At 39.3% G+C, this 14,541-nt stretch overlaps 4 non-coding genes and 1 pseudogene across 4 annotated transcripts; all 5 read right to left on the bottom strand.

Annotated features, from left to right (window-relative positions):
- Nucleotides 1–1,400: 1,400 nt before the first annotated feature.
- Nucleotides 1,401–1,519, bottom strand: LOC133473584 (5S ribosomal RNA). The gene has a single exon (XR_009787167.1). It is a non-coding gene; the product is annotated as a 5S ribosomal RNA (ribosomal RNA).
- A 1,911-nt stretch (nucleotides 1,520–3,430) lies between these two features.
- On the bottom strand, nucleotides 3,431–3,539 carry LOC133473588 (5S ribosomal RNA; annotated as a pseudogene).
- A 1,901-nt stretch (nucleotides 3,540–5,440) lies between these two features.
- LOC133473580 (5S ribosomal RNA) lies at nucleotides 5,441–5,559 on the bottom strand. The gene has a single exon (XR_009787163.1). It is a non-coding gene; the product is annotated as a 5S ribosomal RNA (ribosomal RNA).
- A 1,901-nt stretch (nucleotides 5,560–7,460) lies between these two features.
- On the bottom strand, nucleotides 7,461–7,579 carry LOC133473569 (5S ribosomal RNA). Its single transcript, XR_009787152.1, has one exon. It is a non-coding gene; the product is annotated as a 5S ribosomal RNA (ribosomal RNA).
- Nucleotides 7,580–9,477: 1,898 nt separating this feature from the next.
- LOC133473582 (5S ribosomal RNA) lies at nucleotides 9,478–9,595 on the bottom strand. The gene has a single exon (XR_009787165.1). It is a non-coding gene; the product is annotated as a 5S ribosomal RNA (ribosomal RNA).
- Nucleotides 9,596–14,541: the final 4,946 nt, after the last annotated feature.

Genomic DNA, 14,541 nt, shown 5'->3' with positions numbered 1-14,541 from the left:
CTTAATAGCCAAACAAAAGCGTCCGAGCCTTAATTTCGCAGACACTTGCTTAATAGCCAAACAAAAGCGTCCGAGCCTTAATTTCGCAAAAGTGGTCGAAACTCTTTTCAAAACCACTCGATACTTATTCTTCAAAGACACTTGCTTAATAGCCAAACAAAAGCGTCCGAGCCTTAATTTCGCAAAGACACTTGCTTAATAGCCAAACAAAAGCGTCCGAGCCTTAATTTCGCAAAAGTGGTCGAAACTCTTTTCAAAACCACTCGATACTTATTCTTCAAAGACACTTGCTTAATAGCCAAACAAAAGCGTCCGAGCCTTAATTTCGCAAAAGTGGTCGAAACTCTTTTCTTAAACAAAAGTACTTGACATTAAATCCAAACAAAAGTACTCGAACCTCAATTTATCAAAACCACTCGATACTTCTTCTTCAAAGAGACTTATCTCCTTGTTACTTGTTTCACCGGTATTTTGTACAGAATTTCCTATATAAGGATTTACGGACTTTAGGATTTCACTGTAACATGAAACAAGTCAACCTTATATACCAAATTATGTTATTTAAAGTTCATCCAGTCAAACAATCAATTTAGATTCCAATAGAACATAAATTCTTGCCTTGTATCAGTCGACAGACAGAAGATCAATTGGGAGGATAAATGTCCTCTTACCTTTATTCGTGTGGGCCCGATGTTCTGTCTGTCGCCCAACACCTCAGCCCGAAATCACGTCGGGGTCACCAATTGTTGAAGGATGGTATCTCTCCGCCAGTCCTTCGCGTGTTCGTTGAATTTCGGATGATGAGAATGTTGGAGTCCGAATCAGAGACTGGAAATGAACTTCTTTAAGATCTTTATTGCAGAATATTCTGGGTACAAATGTTCTACAGGCAAAGGCTGCAGCTGCACAAAATGTGCTCAAATGTGCGCTTTCTCAGCGTTCAGTGCGAGATTATATACAGTGTTCAGGGCGGTGTTTAAAGCTTGAGCAGGGTTGATCCAAGGTCACAGCATTATCTCTTCTTGGGACAAAACATCCTGTTTTGCGGCTGACATGTAGTTTTCACACTTACGTGATTATCAGAACATTTTAATACTGAGGTTAGGTTATACAACATAACAGTGTACAAATAAGTCTATGTATGATCATGACATCAGTATATCACGTGCGAGGGCCTTCAATATATATATATATATATATATATATGTAGATATATGTGTGTATAGATTTTTATTTTATTTTTTACTGTCGGAAAAGGAGAAACGGGATGTTTAAAAAATGTACGTGAAGATTCTGTCTCCTAATAAAGAGACGGTAAGTCATAAGAGAGAGAAGGACTGCATTATAATTTAGGTCAACCACCGATAAGAAAACGATTCCATGAGAATCTAAAGTGAAAAAGCTTACAGCACCTGGTATTCCCAGGCGGTCTCCAATCCAAGTACTAACCAGGCCCGCCCCTGCTTAGCTTCCGAGATCGGACGAGATCGGGCATTCTCAGGGTAGTATGGCCGTAAGCCACATGCTTACCTGAAAAGCAACATTTTATATTTAAAAAATATCAAATTTTGCTTAAAAATATCTCGAGCGGATCGCGTCATTTTTTATTCTCCAATTGTTGGCTGGTCTATTTTGGAGTTTTTTGTGTGGATGATGCAAACTCATTCTCAACACTACAAATATGTGATCAGATCATAGATTTTGAAAAGTTAACACACGAGAGAATTTGAGAACTTGCACGCTGCCAAAACTCAGACAAGAGCATGCAAAATCCTCTTGGACCCTCCACATCCTGGTCACCAACTCTTCAGAAACAGAGTCATCTTTATTTGCCATGTATGTCCAAAAAACACACAAGGAATTTGTCGTAGTTGGAGCCACTCTCGTACGACAACAGACAGTCAATTGACAGAGAACACTTTTGAGACATAAAGACGTTGACAAAAAACAATCACTGAGCAATTAAGGGTTGCTAGTTATCTGGTAATGCCGGTTCATTTTTTTTTGACAATTGTGCAAAAAGATGCAGAGTCCTCTAGCATTTAGAGCAGTTCGAAAGACTAATATTGCAATAGTCCGGTGCAATGACCATTGTGCAAAGGGCGCCGAGACTTCAAGCGAGTAGTGCGATAATCTGGGACAATGTTTATTGTGCAAATGTTGCAGATTCTCTTCAATCAGTGTGCAATTGGAGCAGATGCTACTGGCATGAGTGGCCAGTATTGGTCAACAACAGATATGCAAATAGTGCAGCGTGGCGAGACTACTACAGTGAGTGCACGAGTCATATATAATTGTCTTCTTCCAGCTCCTTCCCCCAGGCAAGTGCTATCGAACAATGCAAACAAAAACTAGCAGACATTCCAACACCTTCGTCCCGCTTACCGTTAACTTCTTAAACAGTTCACTTACAATTGCATTGTAACATGCTGCCAATTTGTCTTGAGATTGTTGTCCCATCTCTGTCGGGCCAATTATACATTATTCGTGCATTCACTGTAGTAGTCTCGCCACTCTGCACAATTTGCATATCTGTTGTTGACCAATACTGGCCACTCATGTGGTTGAGAAGTATCTGCACCATTTGCACAATGGACACTGTTCCAGATTATCGCACTACGATTCGCTTTATACTGCTTAAATTTCTCAAAGTCTCTTCACGTTTTGCACAATTGTCACTGTACCAGATTATTGCTCGATCAGTCATTTCAAATTGCTCTAAATTGCTAGAGGACTCTGCATCATTTGCACAATTGTCAAAAAATAAAAAATAACACAAAATTTGCATTGACATGACCACATTACCGCTAACCTTTCATTGCTCAGTGATTCTCTGTACTTTGGTCTCATGTGATTATGTCTCCAAAGTATTTTCTGTCAAATGGCTATCCGTTGTCGCACGAGAGGGGCTCCAAGTACTGGAGACAAATTCCTTGTATGTTTCTGACATACTCGGCAAATATAGATTCTGATTTTTATTCTGCTGATTCTGATTGAATTTATCTAATCTACTCCTTCTAATACTGCCATTCACTCGACTGTAATGTATTCCTCGGAAGTGGTTCGGGTTCATAAACCGTGGCTTTGAGGTCCACACAATAATGTGCAATAATTACGTATCATTTAAAGATCCATACCTTCGTATCCTTAGCCTCGAGCGAATTAAAAGCACTGATGTGATAAAATCGTGACGTATCACGTGATACTAATATATATATATATATATATATATATATATGTAGATATATGTGTGTATAGATTTTTATTTTTTTTTACTGTCGGAAAAGGAGATACGGGATGTTTAAAAAAGGTACGTGAAGATTCTGTCTCCTAATAAAGAGATGGTAAGTCATAAGAGAGAGAATGACTGCATTATAATTTAGGTCAACCACCGATAAGAAAACGATTCCACGAGAATCTAAAGTGAAAAAGCTTACAGCACCTGGTATTCCCAGGCGGTCTCCCATCCAAGTACTAACCAGGCCCACCCCTGCTTAGCTTCTGAGATCAGGCGTTCTCAGGGTAGTATGGCCGTAAGCCACATGGTTACCTGAAAAAGCAACATTTTATATTTAAAAAATATCAAATTTCGCTTAAAAATATCGAGCGGATCGCGTCATTTTTTATTCTCCAATTGTTGGCTGGTCTATTTTGGAGTTTTTTGTGTGGATGATGCAAACTCATTCTCAACACTACAAATATGTGATCAGATCATAGATTTTGAAAAGTTAACACACGAGAGAATTTGAGAACTTGCACGCTGCCAAAACTCAGACAAGAGCATGCAAAATCCTCTTGGACCCTCCACATCCTGGTCACCAACTCTTCAGAAACAGAGTCATCTTTATTTGCCATGTATGTCCAAAAAACACACAAGGAATTTGGTAGTTGGAGCCACTCTCGTACGACAACAGACAGTCAATTGACAGAGAACACTTTTGAGACATAAAGACGTTGACAAAAAACAGTCACTGAGCAATTTAGGGTTGCTAGCTATCGTAATGCCGGTTCATTTTTTTTGGACAATTGTGCAAAAAGATGCAGAGTCCTCTAGCATTTAGAGCAGTTCGAAAGACTAATATTGCAATAGTCCGGTGCAATGACCATTGTGCAAAGGGCGCCGAGACTTCAAGCGAGTAGTGCGATAATCTGGGACAACGTTTATTGTGCAAATGTAGATTCTCTTCAGTGTGCAATTGGAGCAGATGCTACTAGCATGAGTGGCCAGTATTGGTCAACAACAGATATGCAAATAGTGCAGCGTGGCGAGACTACTACAATGAGTGCACGAGTCATATATAATTGTCTTCTTCCAGCTCCTTCCCCCAGGCAAGTGCTATCGAACAATGCAAACAAAAACTAGCAGACATTCCAACACTTTCGTCCCGCTTACCGTTAACTTCTTAAACAGTTCACTTACAATTGCATTGTAACATGCTGCCAATTTGTCTTGAGATTGTTGTCCCATCTCTGTCGGGCCAATTATACATTATTCGTGCATTCACTGTAGTAGTCTCGCCACTCTGCACAATTTGCATATCTGTTGTTGACCAATACTGGCCACTCATGTGGTTGAGAAGTATCTGCACCATTTGCACAATGGACACTGTTCCAGATTATCGCACTACGATTCGCTTTATACTGCTTAAATTTCTCGAAGTCTCTTCACGTTTTGCAAAATTGTCACTGTACCAGATTATTGCTCGATCAGTCATTTCAAATTGCTCTAAATTGCTAGAGGACTCTGCATCATTTGCACAATTGTCAAAAAATAAAAAATAACACAAAATTTGCATTGACATGACCACATTACCGCTAACCTTTCATTGCTCAGTGATTCTCTGTACTTTGGTCTCATGTGATTATGTCTCCAAAGTATTTTCTGTCAAATGGCTATCCGTTATCGCACGAGAGGGGCTCCAAGTACCGGAGACAAATTCCTTGTATGTTTCTGACATACTCGGCAAATATAGATTCTGATTTTTATTCTGCTGATTCTGATTGAATTTATCTAATCTACTCCTTCTAATACTGCCATTCACTCGACTGTAATGTATTCCTCGGAAGTGGTTCGGGTTCATAAACCGTGGCTTTGAGGTCCACACAATAATGTGCAATAATTACGTATCATTTAAAGATCCATACCTTCGTATCCTTAGCCTCGAGCGAATTAAAAGCACTGATGTGATAAAATCGTGACGTATCACGTGATACTAATATATATATATATATATATATATATATATATGTAGATATATGTGTGTATAGATTTTTATTTTTTTTTACTGTCGGAAAAGGAGATACGGGATGTTTAAAAAAGGTACGTGAAGATTCTGTCTCCTAATAAAGAGATGGTAAGTCATAAGAGAGAGAATGACTGCATTATAATTTAGGTCAACCACCGATAAGAAAACGATTCCACGAGAATCTAAAGTGAAAAAGCTTACAGCACCTGGTATTCCCAGGCGGTCTCCCATCCAAGTACTAACCAGGCCCGCCCCTGCTTAGCTTCCGAGATCGGACGAGATCGGGCGTTCTCAGGGTAGTATGGCCGTAAGCCACATGGTTACCTGAAAAGCAACATTTTATATTTAAAAAATATCAAATTTCGCTTAAAAATATCGAGCGGATCGCGTCATTTTTTATTCTCCAATTGTTGGCTGGTCTATTTTGGAGTTTTTTGTGTGGATGATGCAAACTCATTCTCAACACTACAAATATGTGATCAGATCATAGATTTTGAAAAGTTAACACACGAGAGAATTTGAGAACTTGCACGCTGCCAAAACTCAGACAAGAGCATGCAAAATCCTCTTGGACCCTCCACATCCTGGTCACCAACTCTTCAGAAACAGAGTCATCTTTATTTGCCATGTATGTCCAAAAAACACACAAGGAATTTGGTAGTTGGAGCCACTCTCGTACGACAACAGACAGTCAATTGACAGAGAACACTTTTGAGACATAAAGACGTTGACAAAAAACAGTCACTGAGCAATTTAGGGTTGCTAGCTATCGTAATGCCGGTTCATTTTTTTTGGACAATTGTGCAAAAAGATGCAGAGTCCTCTAGCATTTAGAGCAGTTCGAAAGACTAATATTGCAATAGTCCGGTGCAATGACCATTGTGCAAAGGGCGCCGAGACTTCAAGCGAGTAGTGCGATAATCTGGGACAACGTTTATTGTGCAAATGTAGATTCTCTTCAGTGTGCAATTGGAGCAGATGCTACTAGCATGAGTGGCCAGTATTGGTCAACAACAGATATGCAAATAGTGCAGCGTGGCGAGACTACTACAATGAGTGCACGAGTCATATATAATTGTCTTCTTCCAGCTCCTTCCCCCAGGCAAGTGCTATCGAACAATGCAAACAAAAACTAGCAGACATTCCAACACTTTCGTCCCGCTTACCGTTAACTTCTTAAACAGTTCACTTACAATTGCATTGTAACATGCTGCCAATTTGTCTTGAGATTGTTGTCCCATCTCTGTCGGGCCAATTATACATTATTCGTGCATTCACTGTAGTAGTCTCGCCACTCTGCACAATTTGCATATCTGTTGTTGACCAATACTGGCCACTCATGTGGTTGAGAAGTATCTGCACCATTTGCACAATGGACACTGTTCCAGATTATCGCACTACGATTCGCTTTATACTGCTTAAATTTCTCGAAGTCTCTTCACGTTTTGCAAAATTGTCACTGTACCAGATTATTGCTCGATCAGTCATTTCAAATTGCTCTAAATTGCTAGAGGACTCTGCATCATTTGCACAATTGTCAAAAAATAAAAAATAACACAAAATTTGCATTGACATGACCACATTACCGCTAACCTTTCATTGCTCAGTGATTCTCTGTACTTTGGTCTCATGTGATTATGTCTCCAAAGTATTTTCTGTCAAATGGCTATCCGTTATCGCACGAGAGGGGCTCCAAGTACCGGAGACAAATTCCTTGTATGTTTCTGACATACTCGGCAAATATAGATTCTGATTTTTATTCTGCTGATTCTGATTGAATTTATCTAATCTACTCCTTCTAATACTGCCATTCACTCGACTGTAATGTATTCCTCGGAAGTGGTTCGGGTTCATAAACCGTGGCTTTGAGGTCCACACAATAATGTGCAATAATTACGTATCATTTAAAGATCCATACCTTCGTATCCTTAGCCTCGAGCGAATTAAAAGCACTGATGTGATAAAATCGTGACGTATCACGTGATACTAATATATATATATATATATATATATATATATATATGTAGATATATGTGTGTATAGATTTTTTTTTTTTTTACTGTCGGAAAAGGAGATACGGGATGTTTAAAAAAGGTACGTGAAGATTCTGTCTCCTAATAAAGAGATGGTAAGTCATAAGAGAGAGAATGACTGCATTATAATTTAGGTCAACCACCGATAAGAAAACGATTCCACGAGAATCTAAAGTGAAAAAGCTTACAGCACCTGGTATTCCCAGGCGGTCTCCCATCCAAGTACTAACCAGGCCCGCCCCTGCTTAGCTTCCGAGATCGGACGAGATCGGGCGTTCTCAGGGTAGTATGGCCGTAAGCCACATGGTTACCTGAAAAGCAACATTTTATATTTAAAAAATATCAAATTTCGCTTAAAAATATCGAGCGGATCGCGTCATTTTTTATTCTCCAATTGTTGGCTGGTCTATTTTGGAGTTTTTTGTGTGGATGATGCAAACTCATTCTCAACACTACAAATATGTGATCAGATCATAGATTTTGAAAAGTTAACACACGAGAGAATTTGAGAACTTGCACGCTGCCAAAACTCAGACAAGAGCATGCAAAATCCTCTTGGACCCTCCACATCCTGGTCACCAACTCTTCAGAAACAGAGTCATCTTTATTTGCCATGTATGTCCAAAAAACACACAAGGAATTTGGTAGTTGGAGCCACTCTCGTACGACAACAGACAGTCAATTGACAGAGAACACTTTTGAGACATAAAGACGTTGACAAAAAACAGTCACTGAGCAATTTAGGGTTGCTAGCTATCGTAATGCCGGTTCATTTTTTTTGGACAATTGTGCAAAAAGATGCAGAGTCCTCTAGCATTTAGAGCAGTTCGAAAGACTAATATTGCAATAGTCCGGTGCAATGACCATTGTGCAAAGGGCGCCGAGACTTCAAGCGAGTAGTGCGATAATCTGGGACAACGTTTATTGTGCAAATGTAGATTCTCTTCAGTGTGCAATTGGAGCAGATGCTACTAGCATGAGTGGCCAGTATTGGTCAACAACAGATATGCAAATAGTGCAGCGTGGCGAGACTACTACAATGAGTGCACGAGTCATATATAATTGTCTTCTTCCAGCTCCTTCCCCCAGGCAAGTGCTATCGAACAATGCAAACAAAAACTAGCAGACATTCCAACACTTTCGTCCCGCTTACCGTTAACTTCTTAAACAGTTCACTTACAATTGCATTGTAACATGCTGCCAATTTGTCTTGAGATTGTTGTCCCATCTCTGTCGGGCCAATTATACATTATTCGTGCATTCACTGTAGTAGTCTCGCCACTCTGCACAATTTGCATATCTGTTGTTGACCAATACTGGCCACTCATGTGGTTGAGAAGTATCTGCACCATTTGCACAATGGACACTGTTCCAGATTATCGCACTACGATTCGCTTTATACTGCTTAAATTTCTCGAAGTCTCTTCACGTTTTGCAAAATTGTCACTGTACCAGATTATTGCTCGATCAGTCATTTCAAATTGCTCTAAATTGCTAGAGGACTCTGCATCATTTGCACAATTGTCAAAAAATAAAAAATAACACAAAATTTGCATTGACATGACCACATTACCGCTAACCTTTCATTGCTCAGTGATTCTCTGTACTTTGGTCTCATGTGATTATGTCTCCAAAGTATTTTCTGTCAAATGGCTATCCGTTATCGCACGAGAGGGGCTCCAAGTACCGGAGACAAATTCCTTGTATGTTTCTGACATACTCGGCAAATATAGATTCTGATTTTTATTCTGCTGATTCTGATTGAATTTATCTAATCTACTCCTTCTAATACTGCCATTCACTCGACTGTAATGTATTCCTCGGAAGTGGTTCGGGTTCATAAACCGTGGCTTTGAGGTCCACACAATAATGTGCAATAATTACGTATCATTTAAAGATCCATACCTTCGTATCCTTAGCCTCGAGCGAATTAAAAGCACTGATGTGATAAAATCGTGACGTATCACGTGATACTAATATATATATATATATATATATATATATATGTAGATATATGTGTGTATAGATTTTTTTTTTTTTTTACTGTCGGAAAAGGAGATACGGGATGTTTAAAAAAGGTACGTGAAGATTCTGTCTCCTAATAAAGAGATGGTAAGTCATAAGAGAGAGAATGACTGCATTATAATTTAGGTCAACCACCGATAAGAAAACGATTCCACGAGAATCTAAAGTGAAAAAGCTTACAGCACCTGGTATTCCCAGGCGGTCTCCCATCCAAGTACTAACCAGGCCCGCCCCTGCTTAGCTTCCGAGATCGACGAGATCGGGCGTTCTCAGGGTAGTATGGCCGTAAGCCACATGGTTACCTGAAAAGCAACATTTTATATTTAAAAAATATCAAATTTCGCTTAAAAATATCGAGCGGATCGCGTCATTTTTTATTCTCCAATTGTTGGCTGGTCTATTTTGGAGTTTTTTGTGTGGATGATGCAAACTCATTCTCAACACTACAAATATGTGATCAGATCATAGATTTTGAAAAGTTAACACACGAGAGAATTTGAGAACTTGCACGCTGCCAAAACTCAGACAAGAGCATGCAAAATCCTCTTGGACCCTCCACATCCTGGTCACCAACTCTTCAGAAACAGAGTCATCTTTATTTGCCATGTATGTCCAAAAAACACACAAGGAATTTGGTAGTTGGAGCCACTCTCGTACGACAACAGACAGTCAATTGACAGAGAACACTTTTGAGACATAAAGACGTTGACAAAAAACAGTCACTGAGCAATTTAGGGTTGCTAGCTATCGTAATGCCGGTTCATTTTTTTTGGACAATTGTGCAAAAAGATGCAGAGTCCTCTAGCATTTAGAGCAGTTCGAAAGACTAATATTGCAATAGTCCGCTGCAATGACCATTGTGCAAAGGGCGCCGGGACTTCAAGCAAATAGTGCGATAATCTGGGACAATTTTTATTGTTCAAATGTTGCAGATTCTCTTCAATCAGTGTGCAATTGGAGCAGATGCTACTGGCATGAGTGGCCAGTATTGGTCAACAACAGATATGCAAATAGTGCAGCGTGGCGAGACTACTACAATGAGTGCACGAGTCATATATAATTGTCTTCTTCCAGCTCCTTCCCCCAGGCAAGTGCTATCGAACAATGCAAACAAAAACTAGCAGACATTCCAACACCTTCGTCCCGCTTACCGTTAACTTCTTAAACAGTTCACTTACAATTGCATTGTAACATGCTGCCAATTTGTCTTGACATTGTTGTCCCATCTCTGTCGGGCCAATTATACATTATTCGTGCATTCACTGTAGTAGTCTCGCCACTCTGCACAATTTGCATATCTGTTTGTTGGATTTATCTTACCCAACATTATTACAAATAGACACAAAAGGAATGAAGACGCTGGTTTCTTTTTCTCATGAGGAGGGCGTATGGGAGATTGTTCAGATCACAGCCTCTCAACACGCTCTAACAATCTCCCCCGTCGCTCCTGCATTTATTTGAAAATAGGAGGGTTTTTCCCAGACATAATGTTCTAAACAATATGACACAACACAAAACATTGGACCAACACCTGTCACGTCCCCGACCACATCCGATCACGTCCTTGGTCCAGGCGCCCTTCCATCGGATGATGCTGAGTCATCTTTTTGAAGGCGAGACATCTAAAATCGTCCATAATACTAATGCAAGCTAAGCAAATAAATGATAACTTCTAGAATATATTTCACATTTCCCTCCTGTTTATCATGTATTTGCACAAATTCTCATATCATCTTACAGTCACTTCATTTCGATTTTTAACTGTAGAATCATTTTTCTGAAACAAATACATTTACACTCAGAGTAAACTTGTCATACATGAATGTTGTAGTTTAAACATCGTAATCACCTGGATCAGGAAACAAATCATGTAAAACAACATCATCATCATCGTCATTATTATCAACCTCCAATAAAGGATAAATCTGCTCCATACGGTTCCATGTGGGTTATGGCTGTGGTGATTAATTTACTGATTAATGCCCGAATGCATGGGATACAACAACATCCACAAAATGTCAGAATGGCTGCAAAAACAGCAATTGATATCAATATTGGTGAAATTAGGGTTTTATATTTACCAAAAACGTCCATTCAGCTGTTTCACAAGGAGTGTTGATTGAGGGTCCGTAGACCATCGATGGCTCTGGTCAAGCTGCCATCTGAAGCAGTATTGTTTGTTCTCCAAACATACCGCAAACACCTCCCTCTCTTGCGAGGAGCATGTCGACAGCTATGCGGTCTTTGGAACGTCCTTGAGCTGCTCGTGCACAGCTTCCAACCCAATCTGAGTCCAATTTCCTAATCTCTGTACATTGAAGTGGATATAGTTTATCCCATCAACATTTTTATTAATCGTACACCAACAGCATATGAAGTATTCAAATCCTCCTGCAACTTGGTCAGCTAATTTGTATTGATTAGGAACCCCACGAGGAACACCATGTATGTTTTATGTTGGATAATTTTGCCTCTGCCAGGATAAATCTCTTTTTGGTCAAGTATGTCCAAAACACACAAGGAATTTGTCTCCGGTAGTTGGAGCCGCTCTAGTACAACAGACAGTCAATTTACAGAACACTTTGGAGACATAAAGACATTGACAAAAAACAATTGTGCAAAAAGATGCAGTCCTCTAGTAGCAGTTTGAATGACTAATATCGCAATAGTCCGGTGCAATGACCATTGTGCAAAGGGCGCTGAGACTTCAAGGAGTGTATGCGGTTTAAAGTGACGAGTAGTGCGATAATCTGGGACAATGGTTGTGCAAATGTTGCAGATGCTCCTCAATCAGTGTGCAAATGGAATAATACAATCTTGTGATAATTATGCCGGAACTATGCGCAACAAAGGCCTGGGACCCATGCAAACAACACAATCTTTTCTCGCTACATTTGCTGCTTGTTCCATCAATAGTAACCAATTGTTATTTTGTCCTGAAACTCCTGTGACAACAAGGAACCAATCATCAGTAGTTATGTTGTTAACCATTAAAATTTGTCCACCTTTCTTTGAAGTTTTCAATGGCATTTTTGGTTTAACACGGTTCCTATAACACAATACTACTTGGAAGTGGGGATCTTTTCCACCAGAATAGGCCCACAAGCTCACTATCAAACACATTGGGTGACTTGATTTGTATTTCAATATTAAACTATGGGCCGTTTTGCTTAGGTTAAACTTCTTTCTATGTTCTTTTGCTGTTTGTTTTTTGACCAACTGGACCAATCATAACCTGTTTCACCAATAAGGTGTTCCCATTCAAAACCTATAGTTGCATACCAGTCATATCTAAATCCCCAATTCTGCCCATTCTCTTGAGCATCATTGGTGAGAGCCGCATATGGAATTATGATTAAAGCAGCTTGATTTTGGGGGGCACAAAATATTAAACCTTTTTGCCGCGTTTGGAGGCCATGCCCACAATTTTGATCATCAGCTGTACTCCTTTTGACACGAGTTAATGATTCAAATTTTTTTATTATTGGGTTTGTCATATTGGTCCAGTTGGTAGGTGATTTTCTATCAAAAAAATGGGTTTTATCATTGAGGGTGGGACGTCCCATGTACCACAAAAACAAAACCAACACCATAGTAGCCAAAGTTGCTACGTAACAACTTATCGAATCTCATAACCAACGTGGGTGTGCCTTTCTGCTGAGTTCTCACTAAAAGGGTTGGTGTCTTTTTTCTTCACTGACCAGCAAGCGTTTTCAGAATCTACACATCTGCTCCCGCTCCGTTATCAGACTTTTGCTCACCTTCCCTATTTGAGTACTCAGCTGAAATGACTCTTTTACAGTGTGTTAAATGAACCCACGTGTTTTTTTCTGCTATTTTTTAGGGCTGTAAAGTGTCAATCTATCTGTGCCACCATCCCTCCGGTTGAGACATGTGACACAGCATGTCTCAATATAGCAGCCCATTTGAATAGGTTTATTTTATTTATTTTATTTTTTTCCTGTGCTAATGTAAATTTCATTTTGTAGTTTTGCACTTTGTTTTTCCCAATAATTGCGGTCTTGTTGTGGAATACTCATATTGGCTATCAGTATAGATTGTACCATCTTTATTTATCATTAGTTTGCATGCCTCGATTAATGCTACTAATTCAGCAGCTTGTTCAGCCAATTCCTGTCAATCATGCTGCGTGCCTTCATCAAGTAAGGGTATTAGTGTGGCTGGATTTAAGGTTGTGCATCGCTCAACAGTCAAATGTGGTTGTGACAGCAAGATGGCAATGCAAGATAAATGTCTTGTAGGTGATAAAAACGCCATATTGGTTTGCAATAGGAGAGCAGACACTGTATGTGGGACCTTTAGGGTGAACTGCTCTCTAGTTGAAAAATAAGCTATTGGTCTTAGCTTATCACCGTATTGTTGTGTAAGTACGGAGGTCATGCAATAGCTTTTACAATCTACCATTTGAATGAATGTTTTATCATTAAATTTGGAAGGCCTAGCGCAGCACTGGACACAAAATGTTGTTTAATGTCACAGAAGGCCTTTTCTGCCTCTGTACTCCATTAAACAGGTGATGTAATTTTAAGGTTGTTTTCATACATTAATTTTGACAATGGTGCAACAATTTCTGCATAGTTTGGAATCCATGCTTTACAATAATTTGTCAGACCTAAAAATGATTATTATATATTTCTTCGTCTGTGGTTTAGGATTTTTTAAGACTATAGCTCTCCTGTCTTCTAATTAGTCTTTCCTCCTATCCTTAAATTATGGCCTAGATATTTAACTTGTCTTTTACATCATTGCAATTTATTTTTGTTAACTTTATGTCCCTCTTCTGTTAGATGATGCAGTAAGGTCAATGAATCTTTGCATGTCTCTCCATCTGTAGATGCCAGAAGACATGCGTGTTGTGATAACTTGTGAATAAATAGTTGGACTTTCACAGTAACCTTGCAGTAATCTAGTAATTTTTTTTTTTTCTCAAATGTGAATGCAAACCAAAATTGACTGTTATTTTCTATTGGTACTGAAAAGAATGCATTACTGCATTAATGCATTAATGTCCACTACTGTAAACACAGTAGCGTCTGGTCTTAATGAATTTAACAATGTGCGTGGGTTTGGTACGCATGCTCTGTATTACTGCAGCTCATCACATTCTTTTTTATCTTCTATTTTTGTGATAAGCTGCAAGGCTGCAGACAACAGGGCCTTTCCCACATTTAACGGTGGCTTGTCTTTTATTTTTTATATAATTTGATTCCTGCAAC

This window comes from Phyllopteryx taeniolatus, unplaced genomic scaffold (assembly GCF_024500385.1).
Source record: "Phyllopteryx taeniolatus isolate TA_2022b unplaced genomic scaffold, UOR_Ptae_1.2 contig_29, whole genome shotgun sequence".
Lineage (NCBI taxonomy): Eukaryota > Metazoa > Chordata > Actinopteri > Syngnathiformes > Syngnathidae > Phyllopteryx > Phyllopteryx taeniolatus.
The sequence above is the reverse complement of the archived record's forward strand: the minus strand, read 5'-3'. Positions and strand labels throughout refer to the sequence as shown.